An 18,247-nucleotide genomic window follows, 5' to 3' on the forward strand; every position below is an offset into this window, starting at 1 on the left:
CTGCATATTAAACTTATATCTTGGTTTGTACTTTTTTCAAGAAAACTTCTTATTGCTTTGGCATTTTCCAATTGTTTTGCCAAAAAATACCAGAGCCTTCAGGCTGCTTGCAGCTTCTACTGAGATGTCATGTACCCTGGCACACTGGAGTGTTTTCTTTTCTACTAATGTAAATGGAAAGGCTGAAAGCTTGGAAAGCAATGCAGTGCTCAAGGTCAGTTCAGTTTGGTAGGACCAGCGACCAAACTTGAATTGTTTCTTTCAGGAAAAAAAAGAGTTCTGCATCTTGACTTCCTCAGAGCCCTTGTTAGGCACCACATTAGCTGAGCTTATCAGCATGGCTCTCCCTCCTCTTGTTGCCAACTCAGGCTGATATGCAGAAATATCTGTGAGATAGGAGTGGATCAAAGCTGCTGTTCCCTGCCAGCCCAAACCTTCTTTGGTGATTGGCCCTTAGGGCAGGCACTGCTTTGGCATCGCACTCCCAGCTGTTAGAAAGGCCATACAGTTGTTGGGCTGTTTGGTGGATATAAAGCTGGGGAGATGGATATGAAGGCTGGGGAGAGGAAGAGGAGGATGAGGAGGAATAACAGTCCCCTGAAGCACAGCATCTGTGGAGAGAGAAGACAGGGAAGCAGCTGGAGAGCGGAGCACAGGGTAGAATGAAAGTGCAGCTACAGGAGACCTGTGTTGGACAATGAATAATCAGACACACACATCAAGGCCCAGTGCTTCTGGCTGGGCTTTTCAGAAAGTCCTCAGTGATTTAAGAGTACAACTGCCATTGACTTCCAATGGGGCTTAAGCACTTCCCAGAATTTACCTCCTAGTGCATCAAGCTGTTAGCTGCTGTTCTTTGTACTTCACTCTGTTAAAACCTTGTTTTTTTCTTGATTTGGCTGCCTTGGAAACCTACTGACAGTTTCCATGGAGCAGTGCACTACAGTTTATATATATAATTATGGCCTTATCTTTATATTTGCTGCTTCTACAGCATGGCAATGGTCATCCCCAAATCTCTGAGCATCTGAAAGATAGTCTTATCCTGGGAAAAGGACATATGGAAATGTCCATATGTCAATGAAAACACTCTCACTGTTGTCTTGCTTTATCCACCTCCACATCAATGCCATATTTGAGCCCATGCTAGTTGTACCAGCTCTAAAACAGACTCCCTTTAACTAACTGCAGAAATAAAATTTAGAGGTTAGCAATTGCCTTCAACATTCTCCTGCCATGTTGAGACATAAGGCTATGGTGGACCATAGCAGGACAGGGTGTGATTTGCACACTGGTGACTTTGGGTATGGCAGGGAATCTGGAGAGCAGCCTCTGAGGGGTCAGCATGGAGAGCTGGAAATGTTCTTGTTATTGATATCGTGCACCAGCAACATGTGTAAGGGGATTGGTTTTTTTTCCCCAACAAATTATTTTATGATCCTTGAGCAGGTACTGTAATCAGATAAAATAAGGCTGTGAACTCCAGGGTGAAATTGAGCTAGGTGAGTTCCCATCTTGTCTGACAGCAAGAGAAAATACACGTATAATACTCTTACTTCATTTGAGGTAGTTATATGCTATGGCTTCTACTTAGTGCTCTTAAATTCTCATTTATTCCCACATGGATTTTACGTGTATTTAGCATAAGGTCCATGAAGAAAGAAGTTTATAGATGCATTTAAAGAGCATTTGAAATGCTCTTTATTTAGACTGCAAAGTTCTTGAGTTATTTCTTTGAGAAATTGGAAAGTGATTTTGCACCAAAAACAATACACAAAGTCATAATTTTTAAGTACTGAAAATGCAAAATTACACAGTTTAAACTGAGTAGTGACTTTACAAATTCTAATGACATCAATTAAAAGATAATGGTTGGGGCTTTTTCTTTAGAGAAAAATGCAGGTTGGAGAACTCTGACAATCTTACAGCAGATTATGATGCTGTGAGTTTTCTTAATTTTTCAATAAAAAGTTCTTTAAAATGTGGGAGAGGTAGACTTAGGTATTGTAGACAGATCTTGCAGTGAAGGAATACAATGTCACCATTAATGCTCAGTAAGGAATAATCATGTAGATAACACAGGTATAACACTTTAAAGCCACACTTTATCACATTTTTTAGAGTGTTCGCATCCTGAGGAATTTCTTGCAGGGAGAGGTTCAGTGTCCAATAGGGCTTGCATAGATCCTGTGTTTGTTAGCTCTCATGAGCAACTCAGTGGTGGGCATGTCTGATATACCAGAACCAGTTCATGGGAAGCAGTATAGGGTAGAAAGGCATTTTCTGGAAGCCAGGTACTGAATAAAATAAATTATAAAAGTCTCTTCTAATAGGAATGTTTTATTTTCAAAGGAAAAGTTTTCTTTTGATTGCACAATGATTTTCTAGCAACAAAACTTTGGTCTCCTGGGGCAAAGCAGTAACTAAGGGCAGAAAGGTGAAGACTGGGTTCAAATGCATCACAAAAGTATTAAATCTTTATTATTAAAAATGTTTGCAAAATATATTGCATGTAAAATTACAAAAGCACAGCTGACATAGACAAGGTATCCATATGTTCTTACCCAAAAAGTGAAGAACAGAATTGAAAAGCCTGCTGGTTTACAGCCATCCACCGGATCTCCCCCAAACCCACACCTGTCTTTCCCTGCAAGGGAATGTTTCAGATTCATACACTCGTAAACAGATCAGTTATAGCCTGACAAAAAAAACCTTTGTGATCCACAGGCATGTGATGGCCTGTGTTTTGAACACAGGTTTCAACAGAAATAAATGCTCTGCCTGCAGTACAATTGCTGTATGTGTTACTTGGCTTTGATGGGGTCAGGCTGTCACAGACTATCAAGAGCTTGTATTTATGCTTTCTCTTCTGCCCAAAGGTAAAGGCAAGACATAACATTTCTATTAATACTTGGAGTGGATAGCCTGGTTTAGCTTCTAGCTTTTTCTGAGTGGTATTTGGACTGATGCTGTTTGGCTTGCCTGTTGATTCTGATTTAAACTAATATTTCCTTTTCTTCCCATTTAATATTTTAGTTACCTGTCTGTGCCTGTAGCTACTTGTGCTTATAAGTGCTTGAGCCCAGTTTTCAGCTGCATCTGCCTTTTTCAGAAATACTGGTCAGCTCCAGCAAAAAAAACGTGTTTTCAATATTCCTTAATCACTCTCAACTCTGATATCACCCCCATCCTCCCCATTTGTCCATCTAACTATTGGTAAACATTGAGACCTGGTTCAGGTGAGGGCTGGAACATGGGAACCACTTGGCAGAGGCAAGGGAAGTGGACAGCAAGACAGAGCTGGCTGTGGTGGTTTGTGTCTATTCTCAAGGTAGTCAATCGCCTGGTTGCATGGAAAGCTCACTTGCTGTGTTAATGGATCCTGCTCAGGTGTTATTTTGGTGTGTATCTCCTGCTGATGCTCTGACTGCTAAGCACAGTTCAATATCTCCCCCAAAGCACTGTAGTACCTGCTTTTTAGGAGTACCTTTAGAGTTTTTAGTAGCTTTTCTCAAAATCAGATTGTAGCTAACTTATTTTTCCAATGTAGTGCCCAGCATATCCAATTGTGACTCTGATCCATATTTCTCCTTAGCTAAAAGAAATGTATCTAGGATCACTCCACAGAGGAAGTACTTAGTTGTGTTAGCCAAAGTTGTGTACTCACTTGTCTCACTTGTACTCACTCACTTCAGTCCACAAGAGTGGACTGAACAGGTTTGTTCTGAATTGATTGCTCTTCCATGGGACCCTGTTGTACCATGGAGATCAGATTTGAGATCAGTTTGAAGGATTTGTTTTGCTAGTCTATTTTAAGCCAAAATGGCATTTGTATGAATGCAAAAACATTCAACTCTGGTAGCCTTTAGTACTGCCAAAATCTGTATGAAGTCATGTATTTTTATTTTTTTTACCTCTATAGGCAAAAACTTGTGCTCACTGGACAGAAGCTCTAGTTTATCCTGATGAAGAATAATGCAGGTAGAATTCCAGGCACTCCAAGCTTCTGCTCAGTGTTTGAGAGAGAGCAAGGACAAAGTGTGTACACAGGAGTATCTCTACGCTGCACATGGAAAAAGAGATGACTGGACTTTGAGCAATCAAAATGTGCTTGCATGTGTTGTGCTCGTAAGATGGGAGAGGGTTCTTGAGAAAACAGCCCTTCTTTTTCTAAAGTGAGTTATTATGGTCATTTATTTAGATTTGTACTGCTCTGTGTGAAAGAACTGATAGGAAAGAATTTAAGATGCATCTCTGGCTGACATGCCTTGTCAGAGGAACAGAGTCAAATAAGCTTCCATCAGTTTTTGCCCTACCATATGTCCCAGTATGGAGCCCTCTCAATCAACCTGCCCACTGGTTTTTTGGGTCTTTTCATGAGTCTTCAGGGTTCACCTTACCTCACACTATCAGGTTAGACTGAAATAAAGTTTTTTCCTTGATACTTTTCCTGAATTTCCCAAGCAACACAGACATGAATTTAAACTACTCAATCATTTACCCAGAACATGAACTGTGATTTCAGATGATTTTTTACTAGGTTTATCATAAATTAAAATGAATATACAAGTGAATTTTTAAGTCTTCATTAGCACAGGTTTAGTGAACAAATTTTTTCATTCTTGAAGGGTGGTCCTTGTCCCTAAGATTCAGCAGAAAGGCTCTACTATTTTTCTGCATTAGTTTGCTCTGTTTTCAGAGAATTATCTACAATGACTCCTAACTGGTAATATTTCATTTCAAGCTTATCATCATCTGTTTGTGTATAAAGTTAGGTCTGTGTTTTCCCTGTGTGCATGACTTTGCACTTATTAAATAGAAATTTCATCAGATGCTTTATGTCTCAATCAAAAACCTTCTGTAACTCTTTGCAGTCAATTTAGTTTTGACAACTTTGAGTAATATTATATCATTAGCAAACCTTGATATCCTGTGCATGTCTCCACTTTCTGGATTTTTCAGGAGAATGCTGAGAAACAGCAGTGTAAGAGCAATTTTCCCCATGGTAATTTCTCTCTATTACAACAACTGAACAATCATTTCTACTCTTTGCTTCCTATCTAACTGCTGATAATTCATATTGTCTGTGAGAAGAAGTTTCCTCTTATCTCTCTTCTTTCTCTTTAGTTTAGGTTGTTTAAAACACTTTCATGGTTGTCCTCCAGCCCATGGATTAAGTCCTACAGGATGCCCTCACACTCCTGCACTGCTGTCCAGCCCTCTGGCCTCCCCTGCTTACCACAGGGCATCAAAGACAGAATTTGGCTCTCTCTGGAGGCTTCCTTTTCTTTCTCCCCCAGCTAGACGACTTATGAGACATAACTTTCTTTCACAACTCTCCTCCTAACACATGACCAACACATCACATTTCTTTTTGTTTACCATTTTGTCAACTACTAAGTTTACCTTTTGTTTTCATAACACCTCAATTTTTGGTCCCAGGCACCACACTTGTGATGATACAAACAATAAAGGACAGTAAAGTCTTTAGACATTTGCAGCTTTCTAAGCACAAAGCAGACAGGTGTATTCTGCTGCTGTAATTGTAGCTGAGCTTTGGCCTGAACAGTTTTGCCTTAGATCATGATAGCTATTAATAGGATGCAGGATTCATTTGTACTTAAATTTTACCTAGAGTGAAAGAAAAAGTTTCTGCTGTACTTTTAACTATAGCTGCCCTAGAAGTTCGTGCTCACAGAGTTGATGAGAAGTTACATTTAGCTCTCCAGAGAAAGATTTTAAGAGTCTCAGGAGCTCTTGGGGCTCTTACGTGTTATGTGTGTGCCATGTGCCAGCTCAAAGACTTCATGGCATGGGTCACAAGCTGGTTGTGCATCAAGCCATGCAGTGCTGAGCTATAACGTTAATCTAACTGTGGAATATCTGTCCCAAAAGTAGAGCTGCTGATGAACAGATAGGGAAATGGGCATGTGCTGGAGTAGCTATGTTGGATGTAACAGAAGACTGAAACAAGGATAGAAGATGCCGTATTAAAGCTTGTCACAATGTTATTGGGGCTAATCATAAGATCAGTTATTTGTGTTTGATTTTATGTCTTTGCATGGCTATATTTCCACAACCTTTTCTGTGAGATCTGTAAACATCCCTTTTATTACTTTCACTGGTTTTAAGTCTTTTACTGTTTTTAGGGTATCTTTTCTGAAGTTTTATTTCGTTTCTAGATTTGACCTACCATGTTTGCACTAAGAAAAAGCAAATTGCTTTTGAAAAGGATCTCCATTTGTGTCCTAGCCTGAGAACCTGCTCTCAGGTTTAGATTCACCTCTCCTTGAAACAGCCTATAAATCAGCCTATAATATGGATCACATGCAATCAAGTTAAGTGGTGTAATGATATTATCTGTAGTCTTAAAAACTAAGGTAAAACAATTCAAAGAAAAAAGTCTCCTGATCTGATGCAGAATCTGACAGATCTGACTCACTGCTGAATAACTGTGGTTGGCAGGTATATCTTCTGCTAATGCTTTTCTTCTTTAACAGGATGATCCCAGAAGCATTTTTGATCTGAATAGCTGTTGGGGAAGATGAAACAGGAAAGCCTTGGAAATATGATTGCCTGACAAAAGATTTTGGGAATATGAAAACTACAGGCAACATCGAAATGAAAGCCACTTTTGAAATACCAGGTCTTAGTTACTGAACAACTAGAAAACAATGGTATGGCCACTGAAGGTAATCCCCTCTTGATGGAACAATACCCTCTGCTTGCAAACAGGTCCAAGGGTCAGAGCAGACCCTACTAGCTCAGCAGAAGGGGTCCAAAGAGTAGTTTTTAGAAGTTAAGATGTAACACTCTATGGTAATATAAGAACTCTTATAGGCTGTATGTAAATGCTATAGGATTTGTATCTTGTATTAGATTGGTTAGTGACAATTAGAATATTCAGTACAGAAGATGATTTATTGTATTGTAACCAGGACTTCAGACATTCTCATTCCTCTCTTCCACTTCTACTCTTGCTCCTACTCTCTCTCTCTCTCTCTCTCACCCGTTCACTCTCTTGCTCTCTTGGGCCTGCTCAGAGCTGAGTCTACCAGCTCTGAGCAGTGCCCCAATACCCACGCCCTTTACAATAAACCGGCTGTGTCCCAAGACCTGCCTATAGAGATCTCTCGTCTCCATCCGTCACCGTCTACGTCCGGCCGTCCCGACTGGACCCCCAGAACCCCCTTAACCTACAAATAGCCAGACAGATGTAGAATCAATGCCTGTCATTTCTTTGCCAGTTCTACCTTGAAACAAGGAATCTTCAAATATTTGCTATGTGGAATTCAGCTGCTCAAATGCCTGCAGAACAAAATTCTCTGGCAAAAGTGCATTGGCAGCATGAAGAAAGGAGTCCTACAAATCTAAGCATTGTTATTGCTTTTTAAGCATTGCATGAATTTAAATGTAGAAAATTGCCTGCCTCCAAGCTGCTATTTTTGGGGTTAGTTTCCCAAACTGCAAAAGAGATCTACCTATTGGATTTGTCCTCCTAAGAAGAAATATCTTTAGCCATCTATACAATCAAATTTTCTCTCTATTCCTATTGTAATATAGATGTGTCTGTCATACACTGATCATACATATTCATTGTGTATATACTCCAAAAACCCAAGGATATATTTACCAGCAGAGACAAGGTAAGTCCCAGTTGTACCCTGCTTTCTCAATTACATATTAGGGAATTTTTTCTGCTCATTTTCAGCACCACCCCTTAAACTAGCCTATGTAATAAATTTTTATGATGTTTTGAAAAGAGACGTCAAGGTAGAAAAACCTGTCGTTACCCTCCCATCTTATTAATTATCCTCTTACACTTCTCCCTTTTTTTCATCAGCTATCTCCTAACTGACCTGGATTTTTCTTGTTCACTTTTATTTTATTTTTGGAGAATAAAATCAGGTAGAATGAGAAGAAGACAACAGGGACAGAACTATCAGTAGGAACAGCAGCCATTAGCCAATATCTGGAGAGTGGGGCAAGCATCCTTGATACTGGCCCTAATACTGTCCCAGGTGCTAAGTAACAGCTCCAGGGACTTCCTGACCCCAGTGCAGTTTATCTATTTTGTCTAGGCTGCAACGGATCTTCCAAGTTCTTCACCAGTCTCTCTCATGTAATGTATCTCTGCTTGCAATGTTATTCATAAAACAAATTCTTTTCAGCTTGGCTATGTATAATGACCTTAAATCACTAAAATGGAGAGATGTCTATCTTCAGTCATGGAATTAAAAGGATCACAGTTCTATTAGTCTGGAAAAAAAGACTACAAATATCCAATTTGGATTCATGGCAAGTTTAAGTAATTGTGAAGGATGTGCACAGTTAGTGTTTCTTTAGCTTTTAGCTGAGAGATGACATCAAGTGTGTCTGCTTATGAATATGTATCTACCAAAATACAAACTCTTCTGCATATGAAATTTGACTTAACTATGTGTTAGGAGACAGTTTGCCTCTGTAATTATATTACCACTTACTACTGTCTAAAACTCCACTCTGTACTAATTGCACTTAACAAACAGAGTGCTCAATGTTATTATTACTGGGAGACATAAAAAAACAAAAGACATTTTCTAATTTCTTGGTAGACTTTATTCTGATAGTAAGGAAATATCATGTGTTATCTGAGTCATACTGTAAATCAAGTGGTTCAATGCAGATTAGATGTCATATGTATGTCTTCTAGTTTTCAGATTCAGACAAATATAAAGTGTGTTTCCTGACACTTATTTTCAGCCCTGCTTTTATGCTAATGTGTTTTTCCTTGACATTCTGATTCAATTTTTAAAAAGGATAATATGGCCTAAATACTGCAAAAAAGCATCATGCCTTTCTTTTGATTTATGACGTATAAATCAAGGTATGAATAGACATCTTCTATTTTCTCTTCTCTTAATCACATGAATTTTGAACATGGCTACTATATAGTTTATTAAGAAGTTTTTTCAGGGGTACGTTGCTTCACCTTTGTAGGACAGCTATCTGAATTTATTCAGACTAATATATACAACTTTGCTCAACAGGTCAGGAAGTCTGGATTTTTGGGCTGGGGGAGAGAGAGGCCACAGTCACCCATTTCTTTTCATTCACCAAACTGTTCATTGAAACCGTAGAGACACCACAGCTACTCTCTGCCATTGCGTGGGTCCGGAGGAGCACCAGGGCCAGTCCCACAGGTTGGCTCCTGAGAAGTGCAGGTTGCAGGAGCCGTTTGGGCTGGGACCCTGGACGGTCCTGGAGCTGTTCCCTGCTCCTGGGAGCTGCCAGTGCCCATGGGCTCGTTCCTGCCAGCCGCGGGAGGCTCGGGGGCCGGCCGCCTGCGCAGGTCGTAGCGGCGCTGCGGGAAGCGTCTGCGGGCCCTGTCCATGGCCATCCTCCTGCGCAGGCGGGCGGGCAGGCCCACCACAAACAGCTCGTAGTCGTCGTCGCCTCGCACGGAGTGCAGCACCTGCTCCAGGGCCTGGCGGCACACGGGGCACCCCTCCCTGCCCTGGGCCCAGTGCCGGATGCACCTAAAGCAGAACTGGTGCATGCAGTAGGCCACGTAGGCCGGCTTCCTCACGGCTCCCAGGCAGATGGGGCACTCGGAGCGCACCGCTGCCTTCAGCGGAGCAGAGCCGCTCTCCCCTGGGCTCTCTTTGGCACCGCTCGCCATGTCCTGCCAAGGGACACGTGGAAGGTGCTGGAAGTTGTATGGCAGAAGGGCTGGCTCGGGATGTTGAGCTGCTCCTTCTCATTAGAGCTGCAGCTGCGGATGTCAAGCAAGCAGAGGGAGAGAGGCCACAGTTGTTGGCTGGCCTGGGGACAGGTGGAAGAAACGCTCAGGTCCCCCAGGAAGGAAACCTTCCCAGCTTCTCAGGGTAAGGTTTCCCCTCCCAGACAACCACCACAGCTACGAGACATCATAATGCTTCACTAGGTGGTTGGGTCTGTTATCACTGGCACCAAAATCCAGCACTGTGTGAGATCACAATGGGCCATCCTCACCCATGGCATTTGGCACATGTGCCTGAGGCTGCTGCAGAACAACTGCCCCCTGCATCCCCCTGTGTCTTGTGCTCCACTTTTAGTGTTTCAGGCCAGTCACTGAGGCCTCAGCTATGCCTTCCCAGGACTCCAACAGGGACAGAAAGTTTTGAATTTCTGGTTTCATTTGGTTCAATGGCTTTCACACATATTTATTTATCACAGCATAGCATGGAATAGTTCTAGTTGGCAGGCACTAGCCCAGCTGCCTGATCATTCTACAGCTGACCAAAGCTCAGTGGTCAGACACTGAAACAGGCTTCCTAGAGATGGCACACAAGTGCAGTTTACAACTTACTAATGCAAATTTGTTCATCTGTCCAGGAGAAGCAGAACAGAAACACTACAAATGGGCAGACTAGATTTTATACAGATAATTAGATGACTCTTGTCCCCCAAAATGTTATCCCATTGCTCCAGTATTTAATTCCTTGCTTTTGACAGCACTGTACTGCAGGTTTAAAGAGAGAGAGAGACAGAAAGAAAGAAAGAAAGAGAAAAAGAGAGAAAGAGGGAAAGAGAAAGTGAAAGAGAGGATGAGAGGAAGGAAGGAAGGAAGGAAGGAAGGAAGGAAGGAAGGAAGGAAGGAAGGAACAAAGAAAGAGAGAAAGAAAGAGAAAGAAAGAGAGAAAGAAAGAGAAAGAAAGAGAGAGAAAGAGCAAAAGAGAGAAAGAGAGAGAGAGAAAAAGAAAGAAAGAAAGAAAGAAAGAAAGAAAGAAAGAAAGAAAGAAAGAAAGAAAAGAAAGAAAGAAAGAAAGAAAGAAAGAAAGAAAGAAAGAAAGAAAAGTTTGCAGTCACTTCTGTGGGATCAAATTGTTTCCTTTTAAAGGTTTTCTTTACTGATAGAAATGACCTTGTTCCCCTTCCATTTTAAAATTTAATCATGCTGGTATTTTGATGGTGAAAATATAAATGAAGCTTCATTACAACCAAGTACATGCAGGGTCAGTAAATTCTTTCTGTTGGAAAACTAGTGAGATGAAAATGAGACTGTTAATAGAATATCCATCACACTGATGAAACTGTTGATTGAAATTCACCCTCACATATAACCTATTTGTATTTTCTCTGTAACAATGTACATTAATAGGGTCTTGCCACTTTCTTATTAGTGTTAAAATGATAGCAGGAAATGTTTCCAACTCAAAAACATTTGCTACTGGATTTCACAAGAGCAAACCCTAGTTCTTGTGTAAAAATCAATTACTTTTATTGTCTGAATATAACTCAAAAATGTATTGTATAGGAAAAAAAAAACCAACAAGGCTTATTTACATTACTTCATGTCGTGCTTAATATAGTATGTGGGTTTTTCCACACCTAAAAAAGTCTGAATTAAATTTTTGTTACCAAGCAGGAAGTTATAGTATTTAAAGGTAGGTGTAAAGAAGAATTTCAATAATGCTATTTGAATTCTAATCTAAGACTGAATTCAGTATGATTTTCCACTTTGTTCCACTTTCTAGATAACAATTGTATTGCTCATGTCAGTATGATTTTTAAAAAGATTATGCATATGAAAATAATTAATCTGTATAGCATTCCTTCTTCAAAACGCTATACAAAATTAAATATACTGGTCCTTTATTCTAAATTTTAAAAAAAAGAAAAATATATTAAGCATGGAAAGGCCAAATTGTCTAAGACATGCATGTATATGTGGCAGTCATGAAACTTGATTGAGCCAAAGCTACAGTCAGATGGCTTTTGATGTAAGTTATGTAGCACCTTATTATTTAGGTCTTATTTTTGCAAAAATTTTAAACTTAAACTATTTTAAATCCAAATTCCATTTTTATTCCAGTGTATCTGAAGGGTTTGGAAATACACTGCTCATTTTTGCCATCTCAAAACCCAGTTCTTCTTTTTGATTTGCTACTGCATGAAAAAACATCCCTAATTGTTCACAGTGAAAGTTAAGTTATTCCAAAAGGTCTTCAAACATCCTTAATTGTTTGCAGTGAAAGCTAAGTTATTCCAAAAGGTCTTCAAACATCCTTAATTGTTTGCAGTGAAAGCTAAGTTATTCCAAAAGGTCTTCCTTATTCATTATCTATTCCCATTTCAGTCTGGCCTTCAGTGTTTTCTTCTTTCAGCAATGTTTCAGAAAGTAAACTGTGAAGAGAGCATCTTGATAGATGACAGTATCTAAATGAATAAGGAAGCTATATTAGTTCCTCGAGTGGCATCACTGAAGCAACAAGAAAACGAATATGGATCATTTTTGGACCTTTTCTCCCATGCAGAGCTCTGTGCTCTCCCCCTTCTGTGCTCTGAACAACAGAAACGTGTGGATGAAGAGGACAGCTTCTTGTTTTCTCATTTTCTTGCCCTGCTAATCAATCTGTAGCCAAGTGGTCCAGAATGGCTGCTTATTGTAAAGCAGGCATCCAAGCTTTATCTGAGTCCTGTTATTTTCATTCCATGGGTAACAATGGGAAAGAAATATCTTAGTTGGCACTGAAATTCTTGGTCTAGCAGAGCAGAGCACACATAAAATTAAAACAAGGGCAGACAGCAAATCTTCTGAAAGATCAATGCTCCTATCTCTAACACAAACTGTGTTGTGGCTGTGTCTGGCATTACAAACAGCACTGGATTTTTCTAGCAGCAGTTTATGCTAAGGAATTAAATCTGGCATTCTGTACACCCATAGTGGGGCAGTTAGGGAGTGATCTTCTATTGACTTCGCACTCAAATGAGCTGAGTATTTTTATAAATCACCACTGTCTTGGCATGCAGAGCATGCAGAAGGAAGATCTGAGATTCAAGGCATTAAAAAAATGTTATGAAGATCGATTGTAATCAGTGATTAACCACTTAGTGCATCACAAAGCAGCATTTGCTTATTCTAAAAAAAGGGCAATATACGGTTAAAGGTCACAAAGTGAAAATGTTTCTTCTTTAGTAAGGTTTCACAAGTCATGTTCTCAATCATTTAAAATATGCCACTTTGTACACTTATGGTAAGATCATGCACTTTCCATACCCTGAAGAAGCAACAGCCTACTTTTATCTGTTGGCAGATTGTGTTGTGTCAGATGTTTAGCAGAGTGTATGGACTCCAACAGGAACCATTGGATGAGTACATGTGCTATGATTCTGAGTCTGTAGATCTCTCAGCAGCCAATGACATCTTGTGCTGCTGCATCCTTGCTTAAACTGTACTGTGCAGCAAAATACCAGCAAATGGTCTGCCTAACAAAATCTCAGTCATAAACCTCATCATTTTGCACCTGGCTGTGGAACAATCTGCAGTAATGGCAAAGTCAACAAAATTGTTTACTGAACTCGAACTGTGCTGCTAATGACTGACATAAATAACCAGTCAATATACCTGGCATGAGGAGCCTATCTGAGTGGACAGCTTGTGTGTCACTTTCTGAGTTGAAAATTAAATTATTGCATCAAATATCATTAATTTGATAACAACATAGAGAGCTTCCTTCATCCCCAGAATCAGTATTGTAGGGGAGCTAATTTAGTCTGAGATTCAGCCACTCTCAGAATCCTGCCAAGAAAACAGAAACAGGACCAGTATGGAGAGAGTAAAGTATAGATCTGGTGTCTAAAGAACTACACTGAAGGAACTCATGAATTCTAAAAATGGGGCTGACCCAAAAAGATTGCAACCAAACATATCTCCATTCAGACAATTGGCAACTTCTGTTTGAGAACTGTAACTCTACAGAAGATTTAAATTTTTCTTGAGTGAAGCCCAGCTGCATCACCAGATGCCTTAGAAAACTGGAGAGAGTTTTCTGGGACTGCACAATAGGGATTAGAAAAATAATCACAAATGTGACAGAAAGCTGACCACCAACTGAAGATGTAAAAAAACCACAGTACAGCTGACTGACTGAAATTGCAGAAAGCTGTCTTGCCACGAAACAGCTGTTGCCAGACTTCAACTTGCAGATGCAGGACTGTTTCAAACAAACTGGAAATACTTGAATTGATTTTGAATGTGTTGTGGGACAAGAGATAATATTCAGCAGCAGGATGTTATGCATTAAATAAAAATACAACTTGAGTTCCCCTCCATAAAACCAGAATTTGTTCCATTAAGTCAATTTACAACTTTTATTTTTTATATTCCTCTGCTCTGAGAAACCATTGCTTGGCCTAACATCTTCCAGTTGGAAACTCAGTCTAAATACACCCTATATTTTTCCCCTTCCTTTACATCACTGGTACCATTCTATGCGATTCCTCCTGTTTGTTTAGGGTTTCAGCCTTCACAATATCTTTGAAACATTATAATGTAATAAGCATCCCAATAGTCACTTAACCAAACAAGGTTTCAATTGCTTGGTTATCCATCCTGACATCAAGTTAATAGCTTTTGTTCTTTTTTCTCAGACTGCATATATCTTTGGTATTTGAAATACTAAAAATAATACTAGTTCAGCTCAAATTCCCAACAAACTTGTAGAGACAGGCAATATGTTTTCTCCTACATGATGTGCTCCTGCATAAACAGACCCTGTCTTCTTGTCATACCACATTTATAAAAGGTCTCAAAGTGGCCACCACAATCACCTTCATGACCTTTTCTGCAGACAGTTTTCTATTTCTTAGTATTGTTTTTTCATTAACTCTTCCCTTGCCATCTCATTTAGGATAGATCTTGAACAATTTTAGTTCCTCATATTCTAAAATCCAAGTCTCTTCCATGTTGTTCTATCTTAACTTCTGAGTTCAGTTCATAACTAGTTGATATCTGCTCCAGGTTTCATTCTTTTGGGTTTTTTCTTTCTTCTTTCCCTGTTGCTATTGAAAGGTCAAAACCCATCTCAATTAAGACCTCCTCATTTAAGCCCTTTCATCCCAATAAACATATTTGCATTTATCATTACTTTTGCACTTCTCTGCACTAAAAAGCACAAGTGTTCAATGCTTCCTCCCAGGGAGACTGTTTGGGACCACCCTGAATCAAGTCTGAATATTCCTCTGTGAATACACAGTGTGCTTAATCTCTGCATTTGATCAGGGGTTGATTGTTGGGGTTGCTCCATGTCATGGTTTAGGAATGGTGCTCCCCAATTTAGCAAACTCTGAAAAGAAAAATGTAGATATATTTTCTATCCAATAGTTTTAGTTTTTCTGCCTATGAATTCTCTTTTCCCATGCTGAGTTGTTCTCCCACACAGAGCAGCCATGTTTGCCTGGAGTTTCTCTTCAAACTCACTGTCTTGATACTCAGGAAAAACAATCTGTGGTAAAGCTCTGCCACAGACTGTTTATTAATTGTGGACTAGCCAGTTGATCAGTTTGTATCACCTGCTAAAGAAAGATAATACTTTTGTCATTGCCTCTTTCACACATCTATTTAGATTATAAACTCAATAATTAGGACTTTCTCTTACCAATTTGTTTAGCAAAAAGACACCCAGGCCTATTACAAAACCAAAATACACTGTTGACATAATTTCTCCATTAAAAAAAAAAAAAAAAAAGCCCTTTCTTTTTAAGGAGGATAGTGTTGCTACAGAATATTAATGCAAGTATAAGAATTCTCTAATTCCTGATCTACCTCTTCAGAAAGGATGAAGACTCTTGCATTCACCCTGAGTTTATCATTCTTTCCTCTTGTTCTGATGTAGGGCTGCTGATAACTGAGATCATAACACGCTTTATGCATCTGAGTCCAGAGGATCCAAAGGACCTTTCAATACTCTTTCTGAAGAGATGGTTTAATTCTTGATTTAACTGACTCCTGCACACCTTTAATTCCTGTGATCAAAGACTCAACACGCCATTTGCCAACAGGATGCCCTGATTCATCTAGTAGTGCTCAGTCCTTACTGGTTGTTTGGATTATCTGCTGTATCTTTTTCATAGTATTGAATTTCTGCTTTTTAGTAGACATTGATTTTTAGTCTCTTAAGACAGAGGATGGATTCCTTTTCTTGTTTTCTCCTCTTATCTCCAGCTCTTTAAACTATTCCAGGTATGCATCTGGAAACACAAAAAAAACTGTGATCTTTCCTTTGCCCCATGATTGAATTTTGCTATAATAAATTTCCCTTGGAGTACTGCCTTTCTCTCTGGCTGTTGCAACCAAATTCAGGTCCAGGTACCAGCTGCTAGTCTTTCTGCATCTTTCCCGAAGGGAGTTTTCACTTACTAGGCAGTGAGACAACAGGACCTGTTATTTCCTTTGGCAGTCCTAGTTAGAGGCAATTTGGGTATTATTTTTCAAATCTCAAGTCTGTCTTAGTGTTTGCAAGTTTCTCTTGTGACTTTGCAGTTGTTAAAGCAAAAATAAAGAAAGTGTTTTCAAGGGATGTTCTGAGAGTGGGAACATGCTTTTCTTCCAATGGCAGTGCTTGAAACAGTGGCCTTGGACTCAAAGCTGAGTCACTTTAATAAGCTTATAATTATGATATGCCCTCAGAATTGCCTTTGCCATGCTATTTGTACCTTCCTAGTACTCAAATTTTATATATATATTTATGCCCCTATTTTGCACCATTTCTTCCAGCTTCAGTTTCCCAAAATCAGAAAGTCAGCAGAGCTATTGGCCATATAACATCCTATCACTCCTTCATTAAGGCTTTTTCTTTGCCTAGAAAAAAACTGTCCTGATATATTGAACTGAAGCAGAAGAAGGAAATCACTGGGAAAAAAAGGTAGAAGTAATCTATTAAAAAAGAGAAGGGAAATTCAGCAAAAACAAATGAAAGAATTGTGAAGTATAAGACAGACTTGAAAAGTATATGCTGATTTTAGAAAGATGGGGGAAAGGCAGAAGAAGAAATGAAACCTAGAATTTAGTGTGGTGGCAAGCAAAGAAACTATGTGCATAACAAAAATTTCATTTAATTTTAAGTGGAGGGTTACACTTGCTATAAGATCTAATGGTTATTTTAAGAGAAAGGATTTTAACATCAAATTTTCCATACTTTCCTTCTTCATCTTCAAACTAACATTAAAGTATGCCATTAGAGTATTCCATTTCTCCAGAAAAAGGTGGGGACGGAAACTGATGGATGTAAATACCTCCAACTATAACAGAAGTTAAAGTGAAAGCTTTAACATTTTTTAGTTTGAATACATCATAATTGTTTAGCTCATATCAGCTTCCTTTATGCTTTCAAACCCTAGCCTAATGCAAGCTTTTTTGTCATGGTTCTTTTCTGTAGTTACACAGAAGCAGAGATGAACTTCTGCTTTTTCTTGTAATAACTGGATGTCAAAAGTGACAAAATTATTCTTTCTTACTGTTTTCTTTATATAGGTCACAACATATTGAAACAAACTGAAAGGTTAAACTTTTGGAAAGTGAGACATTCTCTGGTAAGATATCTAAAATTTCTTCACAAAGATTTTTTCGTTGTATTTGTTCAAGAGGGAAGTGTTTCCACTTAAATTTCAATTTTTCTGCTTTTTAACTTGCACTAATATTTTATCTGATTTTCCTTTCAACATTGGCTTCTGTTATATGACACATAATTTTGCACCCCAGAAGCATCTACTTTATCAAACTCCCTATAAAATTCTTCCAGTATTGTTGCCTTGATGCTCAATGACAGTCAATCTGAAAACACACATCAAAGCCTTGTCAAAGTTTGTTTTGTGTATCTTTAAAATAAGGAAGAAAACAAATCTGGACAGGAGCTATACCTGGCAAAGATATCTGAACTGACCAGCTTGTAGTTTCTGATAGGAAGAGATAGAATAACACTTAATACAAGTTTAAAATACTCTTCTAGATGGCCTTTGAGATGTCACAATTCTTGTAACTAATGCAATACAAATTATTTTTAGGAGAAAAAATGCCTTTTGTATAAAAAATTACTTCTCCCAATTATAACTATTTGTGTCACTCTGAAAGCCCTGTGAGGAAATCCTTTTATCCTTTGTACCCCTGTCCAACCTGGAGAAACTGGATGCACAGATACACCTTCATGGCAGGACTGCATCCATTTTAGAGGATTTAGAATTACAGAGACAATAGCACATCTGCCTTCAGCCTCATTTGCTATACCACAGAAAGAAACACTCTCTATTTCTCTATTTCACAAGATGTGAAACTAAGGGAGTCTCAGAACACTTTAAAAAAAAGAACAAAAAAGAAAACAGAAAAAAGTAAGCACCTCAAAACACAGTCTAGTTCTTGGGTTTATTCTTGGAACAGGCAAGCCACATCCTGCTCCCTGTTCACAGCTTGAAGAAAACACCCAATTTAGTCCTTATTGTGTAACAAAGA

Source organism: Corvus hawaiiensis, chromosome 4 (assembly GCF_020740725.1).
Source record: "Corvus hawaiiensis isolate bCorHaw1 chromosome 4, bCorHaw1.pri.cur, whole genome shotgun sequence".
In the NCBI taxonomy this organism is placed as follows: domain Eukaryota; kingdom Metazoa; phylum Chordata; class Aves; order Passeriformes; family Corvidae; genus Corvus; species Corvus hawaiiensis.